Below are 17,332 nucleotides of genomic sequence, written 5' to 3' on the forward strand. Positions count from 1 at the left end.
TCTATTACTACTGACAACCAGCCTGTATATCATGTGTGAGAGGTTGTCACAGCCCCGCCCCCTGTTACTGACATGACTGATATATAATATAATTACATGTGATCAGACATGAGATCCACACATCTTATATACAGTCACAGCTATTCATCTATTACTACTGACAACCAGCCTGTATATCATGTGTGAGAGGTTGTCACAGCCCCGCCCCCTGTTACTGACATCACTGATATATAATATAATTACACTGTGATCAGACATGAGATCCACACATCTTATATACAGTGACAGCTATTCATCTATTACTACTGACAACCAGCCTGTATATCATGTGTGAGAGGTTGTCACAGCCCCGCCCCCTGTTACTGACATCACTGATATATAATATAATTACACTGTGATCAGACATGAGATCCACACATCTTATATACAGTGACAGCTATTCATCTATTACTACTGACAACCAGCCTGTATATCATGTGTGAGAGGTTGTCACAGCCCCGCCCCCTGTTACTGACATCACTGATATATAATATAATTACACTGTGATCAGACATGAGATCCACACATCTTATATACAGTGACAGCTATTCATCTATTACTACTGACAACCAGCCTGTATATCATGTGTGAGAGGTTGTCACAGCCCCGCCCCCTGTTACTGACATCACTGATATATAATATAATTACACTGTGATCAGACATGAGATCCACACATCTTATATACAGTCACAGCTATTCATCTATTACTACTGACAACCAGCCTGTATATCATGTGTGAGAGGTTGTCACAGCCCGCCCCCTGTTACTGACATCACTGATATATAATATAATTACATGTGATCAGACATGAGATCCACACATCTTATATACAGAAACAGCTATTCATCTATTACCACTGATAACCAGCCTGTATACCATGTGTGAGAGATTGTCACAGCCCCGCCCCCTGTTACTGACATCACTGATATATAATATAATTACATTGTGATCAGACATGAGATCCACACATCTTATATACAGTCACAGCTATTCATCTATTACTACTGACAACCAGCCTGTATATCATGTGTGAGAGGTTGTCACAGCCCCGCCCCCTGTTACTGACATCACTGATATATAATATAATTACATTGTGATCAGACATGAGATCCACACATCTTATATACAGTAACAGCTATTCATCTATTACTACTGACAACCAGCCTGTATATCATGTGTGAGAGGTTGTCACAGCCCCGCCCCCTGTTACTGACATCACTGATATATAATATAATTACATTGTGATCAGACATGAGATCCACACATCTTACATACAGTAACAGCTATTCATCTATTACTACTGACAACCAGCCTGTATATCATGTGTGAGAGGTTGTCACAGCTCCGCCTCCTGTTACTGACATCACTGATATATAATATAATTACACTGTGATCAGACATGAGATCCACACATCTTATATACAGTAACAGCTATTAATCTATTACTACTGACAACCAGCCTGTATATCATGTGTGAGAGGTTGTCACAGATCCGCCCCCTGTTACTGACAACCAGCCTGTATATCATGTGTGAGAGGTTGTCACAGCCCCGCCCCCTGTTACTGACATCACTGATATATAATATAATTACACTGTGATCAGACATGAGATCCACACATCTTATATACAGTAACAGCTATTCATCTATTACTACTGACTACCAGCCTGTATATCATGTGTGAGAGGTTGTCACAGCCCCGCCCCCTGTTACTGACAACCAGCCTGTATATCATGTGTGAGAGGTTGTCACAGCCCCGCCCCGCTTCTAATTTTTTTAAATATTTGACTCTAATGGAGATTACAGACATGATGAAAGTTGCTAACACTGGCCGCCTATAGAGCTGTACTAGGTGTTGATGTTGGAATTTCTGTAAAGTGAAGCATCGCTGCATTTCTGCGGACATTATTATATTAGATCTGGATGAATCTGCATTATAGACTTGTACAGTGCAGTAGATTTCCTTTTCTGTTGGATTTGTCATTTGTATTATGTGACAGTTCTGGCGCGAGCTCAAGGCTCAGACACATTTACAGCTCGGGTTTGGAAGTTCTTTGTAATAAGCGCTGATTTGCATGTATGTAAATATATGCAGATTGTGTGCTTAGTTTTATTCCTGCACATCTGGACACCCTAAAGGGAGTAGGGGTTGGATAAGAAAGGAATCTACATAAATTATGATGCTGATTCCAGCTCGTGGTTTGGCATAATGTGAAAGACAAGAAATATAACTTACGGATATTGTGCGCAACGAGTAAAATGGCAGCTGCTGCAAAATTAAGAGAAATGCAGATTACAGGGCGGGCTGAATGGAGAATGTTAATGAAGTGAATTACAAGAGATTTCTAGATTTTCTATATTATAAAAAATTAAAATGTCCAACCCCATAACTTCCTGCCCCTCTCTGATACGTATACAATGTATAATAACTTCCTGCCCCTCTCTGATACGTATACAATGTATAATAACTTCCTGCCTCTATATGATACGTATACAATGTATAATAACTTCCTGCCCCTCTCTGATACGTATACAATGTATAATAACTTCCTGCCCCTCTCTGATACGTATACAATGTATAATAACTTCCTGCCTCTATATGATACGTATACAATGTATAATAACTTCCTGCCCCTCTCTGATACGTATACAATGTATAATAACTTCCTGCCTCTATATGATACGTATACAATGTATAATAACTTCCTGCCCCTCTCTGATACGTATACAATGTATAATAACTTCCTGCCTCTCTCTGATACCTATACAATGTATAATAACTTCCTGCCCCTCTCTGATACCTATACAATGTATAATAACTTCCTGCCCCTCTCTGATACGTATACAATGTATAATAACTTCCTGCCCCTCTCTAATACGTATACAATGTATAATAACTTCCTGCCTCTCTCTGATACCTATACAATGTATAATAACTTCCTGCCCCTCTCTGATACGTATACAATGTATAATAACTTCCTGCCCCTCTCTGATACGTATACAATGTATAATAACTTCCTGCCCCTCTCTGATATGTATACAATGGATAATAACTTCCTGCCACTATATGATACATATACAATGTATAATAACTTCCTGCCTCTATATGATACGTATACAATGTATAATAACTTCCTGCCCCTCTCTGATACGTACACAATGTATAATAACTTCCTGCCCCTCTCTGATACGTATACAATGTATAATAACTTCCTGCCTCTATATGATACGTATACAATGTATAATAACTTCCTGCCCCTCTCTGATACGTATACAATGTATAATAACTTCCTGCCCCTCTCTGATACGTATACAATGTATAATAACTTCCTGCCTCTGTATGATACGTATACAATGTATAATAACTTCCTGCCCCTCTCTGATACGTATACAATGTATAATAACTTCCTGCCTCTCTCTGATACGTATACAATGTATAATAACTTCCTGCCCCTCTCTGATACGTATACAATGTATAATAACTTCCTGCCCCTCTCTGATACGTATACAATGTATAATAACTTCCTGCCCCTCTCTGATACGTATACAATGTATAATAACTTCCTGCTGCTCTCTGATACCTATACAATGTATAATAACTTCCTGCCCCTCTCTGATACGTACACAATGTATAATAACTTCCTGCCCCTCTCTGATACGTATACTGTTAGGGATCTGCTAGGTACTACGTCTAGGTATACTCCTGGGATTAATCAATCCACACCTGAGGCCAGACCTGTTCGACTGACACCATCTCCCACCAACCAGGGTGGCAGGCTCAGGAGTGGGAGAGCCTATCGCGGCCTGGTCAGTCGGAGTTAGCTCCGCCCCCTGCCCTTTATTACCTGCCGTGTTCTCTTCCTCAGTGCTTGTAATTCTTTTGGATTCCTGGCCCCACTGCTGCTTGCTCCAGCCTGCTTCTGCCGTGCTTCTGCCTTGCTGCAGTTCTGCTTCACCTGCTTTGCTTTGCCTCTGGCTTGCTTCCTCCTCCGTGCTCACTTGGGTATCCTCCACTTCATCCTGGTCCGGACTACTCATTCACCGCCCCGTTTCCCCGTGGCGTTCCGTGGGCGACCGCCCCTTCCCTTGCGTGTTCCCTGTTTGTTCTCCCGTGCACTTAGACAGCGTAGGGACCGCCGCCCAGTTGTACCCCGTCGCCTAGGGCGGGTCGTTGCAAGTAGGCAGGGACAGGGCGGTGGGTAGATTAGGGCTCACTTTCCCTTCACCTCCTTCCTGCCATTACATAATTACAAGCCCATACCTAGTCTACCATTTCTCCTACGCTGACGCTATCATGGACCCCCTTGAGACCCTGGCCCAGCAGATGCAGGGCCTCTCCCTACAGGTCCAGGCCCTGGCCCAGAGGGTCAACCAGGGTGACGCTGCCTTGGTAGTTCCCCTTACCTCACCTCTAGAACCCGACCTCAAGTTACCTGACCGGTTCTCAGGGGACCGTAAGACGTTTCTCTCCTTCCGGGAGAGTTGCAGACTGTATTTCCGCCTAAAACCCCACTCCTCAGGTTCCGAGAACCAGCGGGTGGGTATCATCATATCCCGACTCCAGGAAGGGCCCCAAGAGTGGGCCTTCTCCTTGGCACCTGACGCCCCTGAACTTTCCTCTGTTGATCGTTTTTTCTCTGCCCTCGGACTCATTTACGACGAGACTGACAGGACTGCTTTAGCCGAGAGTCAGCTGGTGACCTTACGTCAGGGTAGGAGACCGGTTGAGGAGTACTGTTCTGATTTTAGAAAGTGGTGCGTAGCTTCTCGATGGAACGATCCGGCCCTAAGGTGCCAGTTTAGGTTAGGATTATCTGACGCCCTGAAGGATCTGCTGGTTAGCTACCCCTCTTCTGACTCCCTTGACCAGGTTATGGCCCTAGCAGTACGACTTGACCGACGTCTCAGGGAACGTCAGCTTGAACGCTTCAATGTGCTCCCCTCTGACTTTTCTGCGATCCCCCCCGGGGTCCCGCCTCCTCGCCCCTCCACGGAGGACTCGGAGGTACCTATGCAACTCGGGGCCTCCATGTCCCCTCGACAACGTAGGGAGTTTCGCAGAATGAATGGTCTCTGCTTCTACTGTGGGGACGACAAGCATCTTCTGAACACCTGTCCCAGGCGCAAGAATAAGAAGCCGGAAAACTTCCGCGCCTAAGTGATCATCGGGGAGGTCACTTGGGCGCACAGGTATTTCCCGTTAATGTGAAACGCAATAAAATTTTGCTTCCCTTTCAGGTCTCGTTTGCTGGCCGGGCTGCCACGGGCAGTGCTTTCGTGGATTCAGGGTCATCTGCTAATATCATGTCTGTGGAATTTGCTATGTCTCTAAAAATGCCATTTATTGATTTACCTTATCCTATCCCTGTAGTGGGTATCGACTCAACTCCCCTTGCTAATGGTTATGTTACTCAGCATACTCCTGTTTTTGAACTCCTGGTTGGCTCCATGCATTTGGAGCAGTGCTCTGTACTGGTGATGCAGGGATTATCGTCTGATCTGGTATTAGGTCTTCCCTGGTTGCAGTTGCATAATCCCACGTTTGATTGGAATACTGGGGATCTCACCAAATGGGGTAATGAATGTCTTATGTCATGTCTTTCTGTTAACTCTATTTCTCCCCGGGAGGAGGTAAACACGCTTCCTGAGTTTGTTCAGGACTTCGCCGATGTGTTTTCTAAGGAGGCCTCCGAGGTGTTGCCCCCTCATAGAGATTACGATTGCACCATCGATTTGGTGCCTGGTGCCAAGCATCCTAAGGGGAGGATATTTAATCTTTCATGTCCTGAACGTGAAGCCATGAGGGTATATATCCAAGAATGCCTGGCCAAGGGTTTCATTCGCCCCTCGACTTCTCCTGTAGGTGCTGGCTTCTTCTTCGTGGGGAAGAAGGATGGTGGTCTTAGGCCGTGCATTGATTATCGTAACCTGAATAAGGTCACCGTAAGGAACCAGTACCCACTTCCTTTGATTCCGGATCTTTTTAATCAGGTTCAGGGAGCCCAATGGTTTTCTAAGTTCGATCTACGTGGGGCATATAACCTTATCCGCATCAAAGAGGGGGATGAGTGGAAAACTGCGTTCAACACACCCGAGGGTCATTTCGAATACCTGGTCATGCCCTTTGGGTTGTGTAATGCCCCTGCCGTCTTCCAGAATTTTATTAATGAAATCCTGAGAGATTACCTGGGTAATTTTCTTGTTGTGTACCTTGATGACATACTGGTGTTTTCCAAGGACTGGTCCTCCCACGTGGAGCATGTCAGGAAGGTGCTCCAGGTCCTTCGGGAGAATAATCTGTTTGCTAAGACTGAAAAATGTGTCTTTGGGGTACAGGAGATACCATTTTTAGGGCAAATCCTCACTCCTCATGAATTCCGCATGGACCCTGCCAAGGTTCAGGCTGTGGCGGAATGGGTCCAACCTGCCTCCCAGAAGGCGCTACAGTGTTTTTTAGGTTTCGCCAACTATTACAGGAGATTTATTGCCAACTTCTCGGTCGTCGCTAAGCCTCTTACGGACCTTACTCGCAAGGGTGCTGATGTCCTCCATTGGCCCCCTGAGGCTGTCCAGGCCTTTGAGACCCTCAAGAAGTGCTTTATCTCGGCCCCCGTGCTGATTCAGCCCAACCAAGAGGAGCCATTTATTGTGGAGGTTGACGCATCCGAGGTGGGAGTGGGGGCTGTCTTGTCCCAGGGTACCAGCTCCCTCACCCATCTCCGCCCCTGTGCTTACTTCTCTAGGAAGTTTTCGCCCACGGAGAGTAACTATGATATTGGCAACCGCGAACTTCTAGCCATTAAATGGGCTTTTGAGGAGTGGCGGCACTTCCTGGAGGGGGCTAGGTACCAGGTAACGGTCCTTACGGATCACAAGAATCTGGTTTTCCTAGAATCGGCCCGGGGGCTTAATCCTAGACAAGCTCGGTGGGCACTATTCTTTACCAGATTTAATTTCTTGGTTACCTATAGGGCTGGGTCCAAGAATATTAAGGCTGATGCCCTGTCACGTAGTTTCATGGCCAATCCTCCTTCTGAGAAGGATCCTGCTTGTATTTTACCCCCTGGTATAATCGTTTCTGCCACGGATTCTGATTTGGCTTCTGATATTGCGGCTGATCAGGGTGCAGCTCCCGGGAACGTCCCGGGGGACAAACTGTTTGTTCCCCTGCAATACCGGCTAAGGGTACTCAGGGAAAACCATGACTCCGCTCTATCTGGTCATCCTGGCATCTTGGGCACCAAACACCTCATTACCAGAAACTATTGGTGGCCTGGGTTGCCTAAAGACGTTAGGGCTTACGTCGCCGCTTGTGAGGTTTGCGCTAGGTCCAAAACCCCTAGGTCCCGACCTGCGGGCCTACTACGTTCCTTGCCCATTCCCCAGAGACCTTAGACCCATATCTCCATGGATTTTATCACTGATTTGCCTCCATCTCAGGGCAAGTCGGTGGTGTGGGTGGTAGTAGACCGCTTCAGCAAGATGTGCCACTTTGTGCCCCTTAAGAAGCTACCTAAAGCCAAGACGTTAGCTTCTTTGTTTGTGAAACACATCCTGCGTCTCCATGGGGCCCCAGTCAATATCGTTTCTGACAGGGGGGTACAATTAGTTTCCTTATTTTGGAGAGCTTTTTGTAAAAAGTTGGAGATTGATCTGTCCTTCTCCTCCGCCTTCCATCCCGAAACTAATGGTCAAACGGAAAGGACTAACCAATCCCTGGAACAATATTTAAGGTGTTTCATCTCTGACTGTCAATTCGATTGGGTCTCATTCCTTCCCCTTGCTGAATTTTCCCTGAATAACCGGGTCAGTAACTCGTCAGGGGTCTCCCCGTTTTTCTGTAATTTCGGGTTTAACCCAAGATTCTCCTCCGTTTCCCCTGGTTGTTCCAATAATCCTGAGGTAGAGGATGTTCATCGGGAACTGTGCACTGTCTGGGCCCAGGTTCAGAAGAATCTAGAGGCGTCCCAGAGCGCACAAAAGATTCAGGCGGATAGTAGACGTTCTGCTAACCCCCGGTTTGTCGTCGGGGATTTGGTCTGGTTGTCGTCCAGGAACTTGCGCCTTAAGGTCCCGTCCAGGAAGTTTGCTCCCCGATTTATTGGACCTTATAAGATCATTGAAGTCCTCAACCCTGTATCCTTCCGTCTGGAGCTCCCCCCATCCTTTCGCATACATGACGTCTTCCATGCCTCCCTCCTTAAACGCTGCTCCCCGTCCTGGTCCCCCTCGAGGAAACCTCCTGTTCCCGTTCTCACCCCTGAGGGGGTGGAATTCGAGGTGGCCAAGATTGTGGACAGTAGGATGGTCCAGGGCTCCCTCCAGTACCTGGTCCATTGGAGAGGATACGGGCCGGAGGAGAGGACTTGGGTACCTGCCCGTGATGTTCACGCTGGGGTATTGATCAGGAGGTTCCACCTTCTCTTCCCTACTAAACCGGGACCTCTTAGTAAGGGTCCGGTGGCCCCTCATAAAAGGGGGAGTACTGTTAGGGATCTGCCAGGTACTACGTCTAGGTATACTCCTGGGATTAATCAATCCACACCTGAGGCCAGACCTGTTCGACTGACACCATCTCCCGCCAACCAGGGTGGCAGGCTCAGGAGTGGGAGAGCCTATCGCGGCCTGGTCAGTCGGAGTTAGCTCCGCCCCCTGCCCTTTATTACCTGCTGTGTTCTCCTCCTCAGTGCTTGTAATTCTTCTGGATTCCTGGCCCCACTGCTGCTTGCTCCAGCCTGCTTCTGCCGTGCTTCTGCCTTGCTGCTGTTCTGCTTGACCTGCTTTGCTTTGCCTCTGGCTTGCTTCCTCCTCTGTGCTCACTTGGGTATCCTCCACTTCATCCTGATCCGGACTACTCATTCACCGCCCCGCGACCGCCCCTTCCCTTGCGTGTTCCCTGTTTGTTCTCCCGTGCACTTAGACAGCGTAGGGACCGCCGCCCAGTTGTACCCCGTCGCCTAGGGCGGGTCGTTGCAAGTAGGCAGGGAAAGGGCGGTGGGTAGATTAGGGCTCACTTTCCCTTCACCTCCTTCCTGCCATTACATATACAATGTATAATAACGTCCTGCCTCTATATGATACGTATACAATGTATAATAACTTCCTGCCTCTATATGATACGTATACAATGTATAATAACTTCCTGCTCCTCTCTGATACGTATACAATGTATAATAACTTCCTGCCTCTCTCTGATACGTATACAATGTATAATAACTTCCTGCCTCTCTCTGATACGTATACAATGTATAATAACTTCCTGCCCCTCTCTGATATGTATACAATGTATAATAACTTCCTGCCCCTCTCTGATACGTATACAATGTATAATAACTTCCTGCCCCTCTCTGATACGTATACAATGTATAATAACTTCCTGCTCCTCTCTGATACCTATACAATGTATAATAACCTCCTGCCTCTCTCTGATACATATACAATGTATAATAACTTCCTGCTCCTCTCTGATACGTATACAATGTATAATAACGTCCTGCCCCTCTCTGATACCTATACAATGTATAATAACTTACTGCCTCTCTCTGATACGTATACAATGTATAATAACTTCCTGCCTCTCTCTGATACGTATACAATGTATAATAACTTCCTGCCTCTATATGATACATATACAATGTATAATAACTTCCTGCCCCTCTCTGATACCTATACAATGTATAATAACTTCCTGCCTCTATATGATACGTATACAATGTATAATAACTTCCTGCCCCTCTCTGATATGTATACAATGTATAATAACTTCCTGCCTCTCTCTGATACGTATACAATGTATAATAACTTCCTGCCTCTCTCTGATACGTATACAATATATAACAACTTCCTGCCTCTATATGATACGTATACAATGTATAATAACTTCCTGCCCCTCTCTGATATGTATACAATGGATAATAACTTCCTGCCACTATATGATACGTATACAATGTATAATAACTTCCTGCCCCTATCTGATACCTATACAATGTATAATAACTTCCTGCCCCTCTCTGATACCTATACAATGTATAATAACTTCCTGCCCCTCTCTGATACGTATACAATGTATAATAACTTCCTGCCATTACATATACAATGTATAACAACTTCCTGCCCCTATCTGATACCTATACAATGTATAATAACTTCCTGCCCCTCTCTGATACCTATACAATGTATAATAACTTCCTGCCCCTCTCTGATACGTATACAATGTATAATAACTTCCTGCCCATCTCTGATACGTATACAATGTATAATAACTTCCTGCCCCTCTCTGATACGTATACAATGTATAATAACTTCCTGTCTCTCTCTGATACCTATACAATGTATAATAACTTCCTGTCTCTCTCTGATACGTATACAATGTATAATAACTTCCTGCCTCTCTCTGATACGTATACAATGTATAATAACTTCCTGCCTCTCTCTGATACCTATACAATGTATAATAACTTCCTGCCCCTCTCTGATACGTATACAATGTATAATAACTTCCTGCCCCTCTCTGATACGTATACAATGTATAATAACTTCCTGCCTCTCTCTGATACGTATATAACTTCCTGCCTCTATATGATACGTATACAATGTATAATAACTTCCTGCCCCTCTCTGATATGTATACAATGTATAATAACTTCCTGCCTCTCTCTGATACGTATACAATGTATAATAACTTCCTGCCTCTCTCTGATACGTATACAATATATAACAACTTCCTGCCTCTATATGATACGTATACAATGTATAATAACTTCCTGCCCCTCTCTGATATGTATACAATGGATAATAACTTCCTGCCACTATATGATACGTATACAATGTATAATAACTTCCTGCCCCTATCTGATACCTATACAATGTATAATAACTTCCTGCCCCTCTCTGATACCTATACAATGTATAATAACTTCCTGCCCCTCTCTGATACGTATACAATGTATAATAACTTCCTGCCCATCTCTGATACGTATACAATGTATAATAACTTCCTGCCCCTCTCTGATACGTATACAATGTATAATAACTTCCTGTCTCTCTCTGATACCTATACAATGTATAATAACTTCCTGTCTCTCTCTGATACGTATACAATGTATAATAACTTCCTGCCTCTCTCTGATACGTATACAATGTATAATAACTTCCTGCCTCTCTCTGATACCTATACAATGTATAATAACTTCCTGCCCCTCTCTGATACCTATACAATGTATAATAACTTCCTGCCCCTCTCTGATACGTATACAATGTATAATAACTTCCTGCCTCTCTCTGATACGTATACAATGTATAATAACTTCCTGCCCCTCTCTGATACGTATACAATGTATAATAACTTCCTGCCTCTCTCTGATACGTATATAATAACTTCCTGCCTCTATATGATACGTATACAATGTATAATAACTTCCTGCCCCTCTCTGATATGTATACAATGTATAATAACTTCCTGCCCCTATATGATACATATACAATGTATAATAACTTCCTGCCCCTCTCTGATATGTATACAATGGATAATAACTTCCTGCCACTATATGATACGTATACAATGTATAATAACTTCCTGCCCCTATCTGATACGTATACAATGTATAATAACTTCCTGCCCATCTCTGATACGTATACAATGTATAATAACTTCCTGCCCCTCTCTGATACGTATACAATGTATAATAACTTCCTGCCTCTATATGATACGTATACAATGTATAATAACTTCCTGCCCCTCTCTGATACGTATACAATGTATAATAACTTCCTGCCCATCTCTGATACGTATACAATGTATAATAACTTCCTGCCCCTCTCTGATACGTATACAATGTATAATAACTTCCTGCCTCTCTCTGATACCTATACAATGTATAATAACCTCCTGCCTCTCTCTGATACCTATACAATGTATAATAACTTCCTGCCCCTCTCTGATACGTATACAATGTATAATAACTTCCTGCCTCTCTCTGATACGTATACAATGTATAATAACTTCCTGCCTCTATATGAAACGTATACAATGTATAATAACTTCCTGCCTCTATATGAAACGTATACAATGTATAATAACTTCCTGCCTCTCTCTGATACGTATACAATGTATAATAACTTCCTGCCTCTCTCTGATACGTATACAATGTATAATAACTTCCTGCCTCTCTCTGATACGTATACAATGTATAATAACTTCCTGCTGCTCTCTGATACCTATACAATGTATAATAACTTCCTGCCCCTCTCTGATACCTATACAATGTATAATAACTTCCTGCCTCTATATGAAACGCATACAATGTATAATAACTTCCTGCCTCTCTCTGATACGTATACAATGTATAATAACTTCCTGCCTCTCTCTGATACGTATACAATGTATAATAACTTCCTGCCCCTATATGATACGTATACAATGTATAATAACTTCCTGCCTCTCTCTGATACGTATACAATGTATAATAACTTCCTGCCTCTCTCTGATACGTATACAATGTATAATAACTTCCTGCCTCTCTATGATACGTATACAATGTATAATAACTTCCTGCCTCTATATGAAACGTAAACAATGTATAATAACTTCCTGCCCCTATATGATACGTATACAATGTATAATAACTTCCTGCCTCTCTCTGATACGTATACAATGTATAATAACTTCCTGCCTCTATATGAAACGTATACAATGTATAATAACTTCCTGCCTCTATATGATACGTATACAATGTATAATAACTTCCTGCCTCTATATGATACGTATACAATGTATAATAACTTCCTGCCTCTATATGAAACGTATACAATGTATAATAACTTCCTGCCTCTATATGATACGTATACAATGTATAATAACTTCCTGCCTCTCTCTGATACCTATACAATGTATAATAACTTCCTGCCTCTCTCTGATACGTATACAATGTATAATAACTTCCTGCCTCTCTCTGATACGTATACAATGTATAATAACTTCCTGCTGCTCTCTGATACCTATACAATGTATAATAACTTCCTGCCCCTCTCTGATACCTATACAATGTATAATAACTTCCTGCCTCTATATGAAACGTATACAATGTATAATAACTTCCTGCCTCTCTCTGATACGTATACAATGTATAATAACTTCCTGCCTCTATATGAAACGTATACAATGTATAATAACTTCCTGCCTCTCTCTGATTCGTACACAATGTATAATAACTTCCTGCCCCTCTCTGATACGTATACAATGTATAATAACTTCCTGCCCCTCTCTGATACCTATACAATGTATAATAACTTCCTGCCTCTATATGAAACGTATACAATGTATAATAACTTCCTGCCTCTCTCTGATACGTATACAATGTATAATAACTTCCTGCCTCTATATGAAACGTATACAATGTATAATAACTTCCTGCCCCTATATGATACGTATACAATGTATAATAACTTCCTGCCTCTCTCTGATACGTATACAATGTATAATAACTTCCTGCCTCTATATGAAACGTATACAATGTATAATAACTTCCTGCCTCTATATGATACGTATACAATGTATAATAACTTCCTGCCCCTCTCTGATACGTATACAATGTATAATAACTTCCTGCCTCTATATGATACGTATACAATGTATAATAACTTCCTGCCTCTATATGATACGTATACAATGTATAATAACTTCCTGCCCCTATATGATACGTATACAATGTATAATAACTTCCTGCCTCTATATGATACGTATACAATGTATAATAACTTCCTGCCTCTCTCTGATACGTATACAATGTATAATAACTTCCTGCCTCTCTCTGATACGTATACAATGTATAATAACTTCCTGCCCCTATATGATACGTATACAATGTATAATAACTTCCTGCCTCTATATGATACGTATACAATGTATAATAACTTCCTGCCTCTCTCTGATATGTATACAATGTATAATAACTTCCTGCTGCTCTCTGATACCTATACAATGTATAATAACTTCCTGCCCCTCTCTGATACCTATACAATGTATAATAACTTCCTGCCCCTCTCTGATACCTATACAATGTATAATAACTTCCTGCCTCTATATGAAACGTATACAATGTATAATAACTTCCTGCCACTCTCCGATAATATGTAATAACTATTTGGCACTTTCAGTTATGGAATACGTATTTCCTTCCCTCGCAAACAGCGATTTTGCTAAAATGCAACAATTTCACAATTTCTCCCTGTGATTGTTCTGAGCGGTGGAGAATTTCTCGTCAACTTTAGGCAATACCAACAGATCTAGAAGACGAGTCAGCTGACCGCTTACCGAACCGGACGAAAACCAGAAGGAGACATCGTCCCAATTATCATTAATGTGAATCTAGGATGGTACATTACTGAACACGGCTTCTCCACCTCTTTTGCATAGAGCGCTGTTGGACTTGGGTGGAGGGGGGTATTTCAATGTACCAAAAAATGTCTCGCGGCAATATCCTACATTTCTAAAAAAAAATAAAAAATTGTGCCGATTTCACAATATATATTTATAGTTGCTCAATCGGATTTCCTGACACAGAACTCCAAATCTGCATAGACGTAGGGGGGAATTTATTGACTTTTCTGCGCCAGTTCTCTAACATAGAAATATTGCAAACTGAACATTAGTGGAAATTTGCTGTAAAAATGAGAAATGTAATGCCATTTACTTCATTTTCGCACTTTCTACAACAGTGGGCAAGGCCTCGTTCACATGGCAATATTTTGGTTAGTAATTTGCAAAAGTATTTGTAAGCCAAAACCTGGAGTGGAACCTGCACAGAGAAAAAGTAGAAGGGAAATCTCTAAACCTCGGTGTTTTGTAACTATTAATGGTTTTAGCTCACAAATACTGAAATAAATCCTGTCGTCTGAAAGAAGCCTAAAGTTTATCTTAATGGTCGGGGCTTGGCAAATTTATCATAATTTACAACATTGTAATCTAACTCTATGGGAGCTGTATACATCTGTATGTAGTGAGCTCCCTCTAGTGGTGGCTGCAGGTAGCAGAATGTTATCATGTAACTCTATGGGAGCTGTATACATCTGTATGTAGTGAGTTCCCTCTAGTGGTGGCTGCAGGTAGCAGAATGTTATCATGTAACTATGGGAGCTGTATATATCTGTATGTAGTGAGCTCCCCCTAGTGGTGGCTTCAGGCAGCAGAATGTTATCATGTAACTCTATGGGAGCTGTATATATCTGTATGTTGTGATCACCTCCTAGTGGTGGCTGCAGGCAGCAGAATGTTATCATGTAACTCTATGGGAGCTGTATATATCTGTATGTAGTGAGCTCCCCCTAGTGGTGGCTGCAGGCAGCAGAATGTTATCATGTAACACTATGGGAGCTGTATACATCTTTATGTTGTGATCACCTCCTAGTGGTGGCTGCAGACAGCATAATGTTATCATGAAGCTCGATGGGAGCTGTATATATATATCTGTATGTAGTAAGCTCCCCCTAGTGGTGGCTGCAGGCAGAAGAATGTTATCATGAAGCTTTATTGGAGCTGTAGTGAGCTCCTCCTAGTGGTGGCTGCAGGCAGCAGAATGTTATGTAACTCTATGGGAGCTGTATACATCTGTATGTTGTGATCACCTCCTAGTGATGGCTGCAGACAACATAATGTTATCATGAAGCTCTATGGGTGCTGTATATATATGTAAAGGATCTGCCAGACACAGCTTCTGTGTCAACGCCCGTGGTTAGTCAGTCTGCACCTGCTCCTAAGTCTGATAGAGTGACTCCTTCGTCTACCACTCAGGCTGGGATGCTGAGGAGTGGGAGAGCCTATCACAGCCTGGCCAGACGGAGCTAGCTCCCTTCCCTCTGTCTATTTATACCTTCATTTCCTGCTTCTCCTTTGCCTGTGATTCTGCTTGTTTCCTAGCTCTGTTTCTGCTGCTTGTACTATTGTCCTCTGCTTCATATTGACCCTGGCTTTACTGACTACTCTCTTGCTCTGTGTTTGGTACCTCGTACACTCCTGGTTTGACTCGGCTCGTTCACTACTCTTGTTGCTCACGGTGTTGCCGTGGGCATCTGCCCCTTTTCCCTTAGCTTTTTTGTACCCTTGTCTGTCTGTCTGTCGTGCACATAGTGAGAGTAGGGACCGTCGCCCAGTTGTACGCCGTCGCCTAGAATGGGCCGTTGCAAGTAGGCAGGGACTGAGTGGCGGGTAGATTAGGGCTCACCTGTCTGTCTCCCTACCCCGATATTACAATATATCTGTATGTAGTAAGCTTCCCCTAGTGGTGGCTGCAGTCAGTAGAATGATATTGTGTAACTCTATGGGAGCTGTATATATAGCTGTATGTAGTGAGCGCCCCCTAGCGGTGGCTGCAGGCAGCAAAATGTTATCATGTAACTATGGGTGCAGTATATACCAGTATATAGTGAGCTCCCCCTAGTGGTGGCTTCAGTCAGTAGAATGATATTATGTAACTCTATGGGAGCTGTATATATCTGTATGTAGTGAGCTCCCCCTAGTGGTGTATGCAGGCAGCAGAATGTTATCATGTAACTCTATGGGAGCTGTATATATCTGTATGTAGTGAGCGCCCCCTAGTGGTGACTGCATGCAGCAGAATGTTATCATGTAACTCTATGGGAGCTGTATATATCTGTATATAGTGAGCTCCCCCTAGTGGTGGCTGCAGTCAGTAGAATGATATTATGTAACTCTATGGGAGCTGTATATATCTGTATGTAGTGAGCTCCCCCTAGTGGTGTATGCAGGCAGCAGAATGTTATCATGTAACTCTATGGGAGCTGTATATATCTGTATGTAGTGAGCGCCCCCTAGTGGTGACTGCATGCAGCAGAATGTTATCATGTAACTCTATGGGAGCTGTATATATCTGTATATAGTGAGCTCCCCCTAGTGGTGGCTGCAGTCAGTAGAATGATATTATGTAACTCTATGGGAGCTGTATATATCTGTATATAGTGAGCTCCTCCTAGTGGTGGCTGCAGTCAGTAGAATGATATTATGTAACTCTGTTAGCTGTATATATCTGTATATAGTGAGCTCCCGCTAGTGGTGGCTGCAGGCAGCAGAATGCTATCATGTAACTCTATGGGAGCTGTACATACCTGTATATAGTGAGCTCCCCCTAGTGGTGGCTGCAGGCAGCAGAATGCTATCATGTAACTCTATGGGAGCTGTACATACCTGTATATAGTGAGTTCCCCCCACCCTATTGGTGGTGATTGCAGGCAGACAGAATTTCATCATGTGATGTATGTATCGTTTATGCAGCAGAAAATATA

Source organism: Rhinoderma darwinii, chromosome 9 (genome assembly GCF_050947455.1).
Source record: "Rhinoderma darwinii isolate aRhiDar2 chromosome 9, aRhiDar2.hap1, whole genome shotgun sequence".
In the NCBI taxonomy this organism is placed as follows: domain Eukaryota; kingdom Metazoa; phylum Chordata; class Amphibia; order Anura; family Rhinodermatidae; genus Rhinoderma; species Rhinoderma darwinii.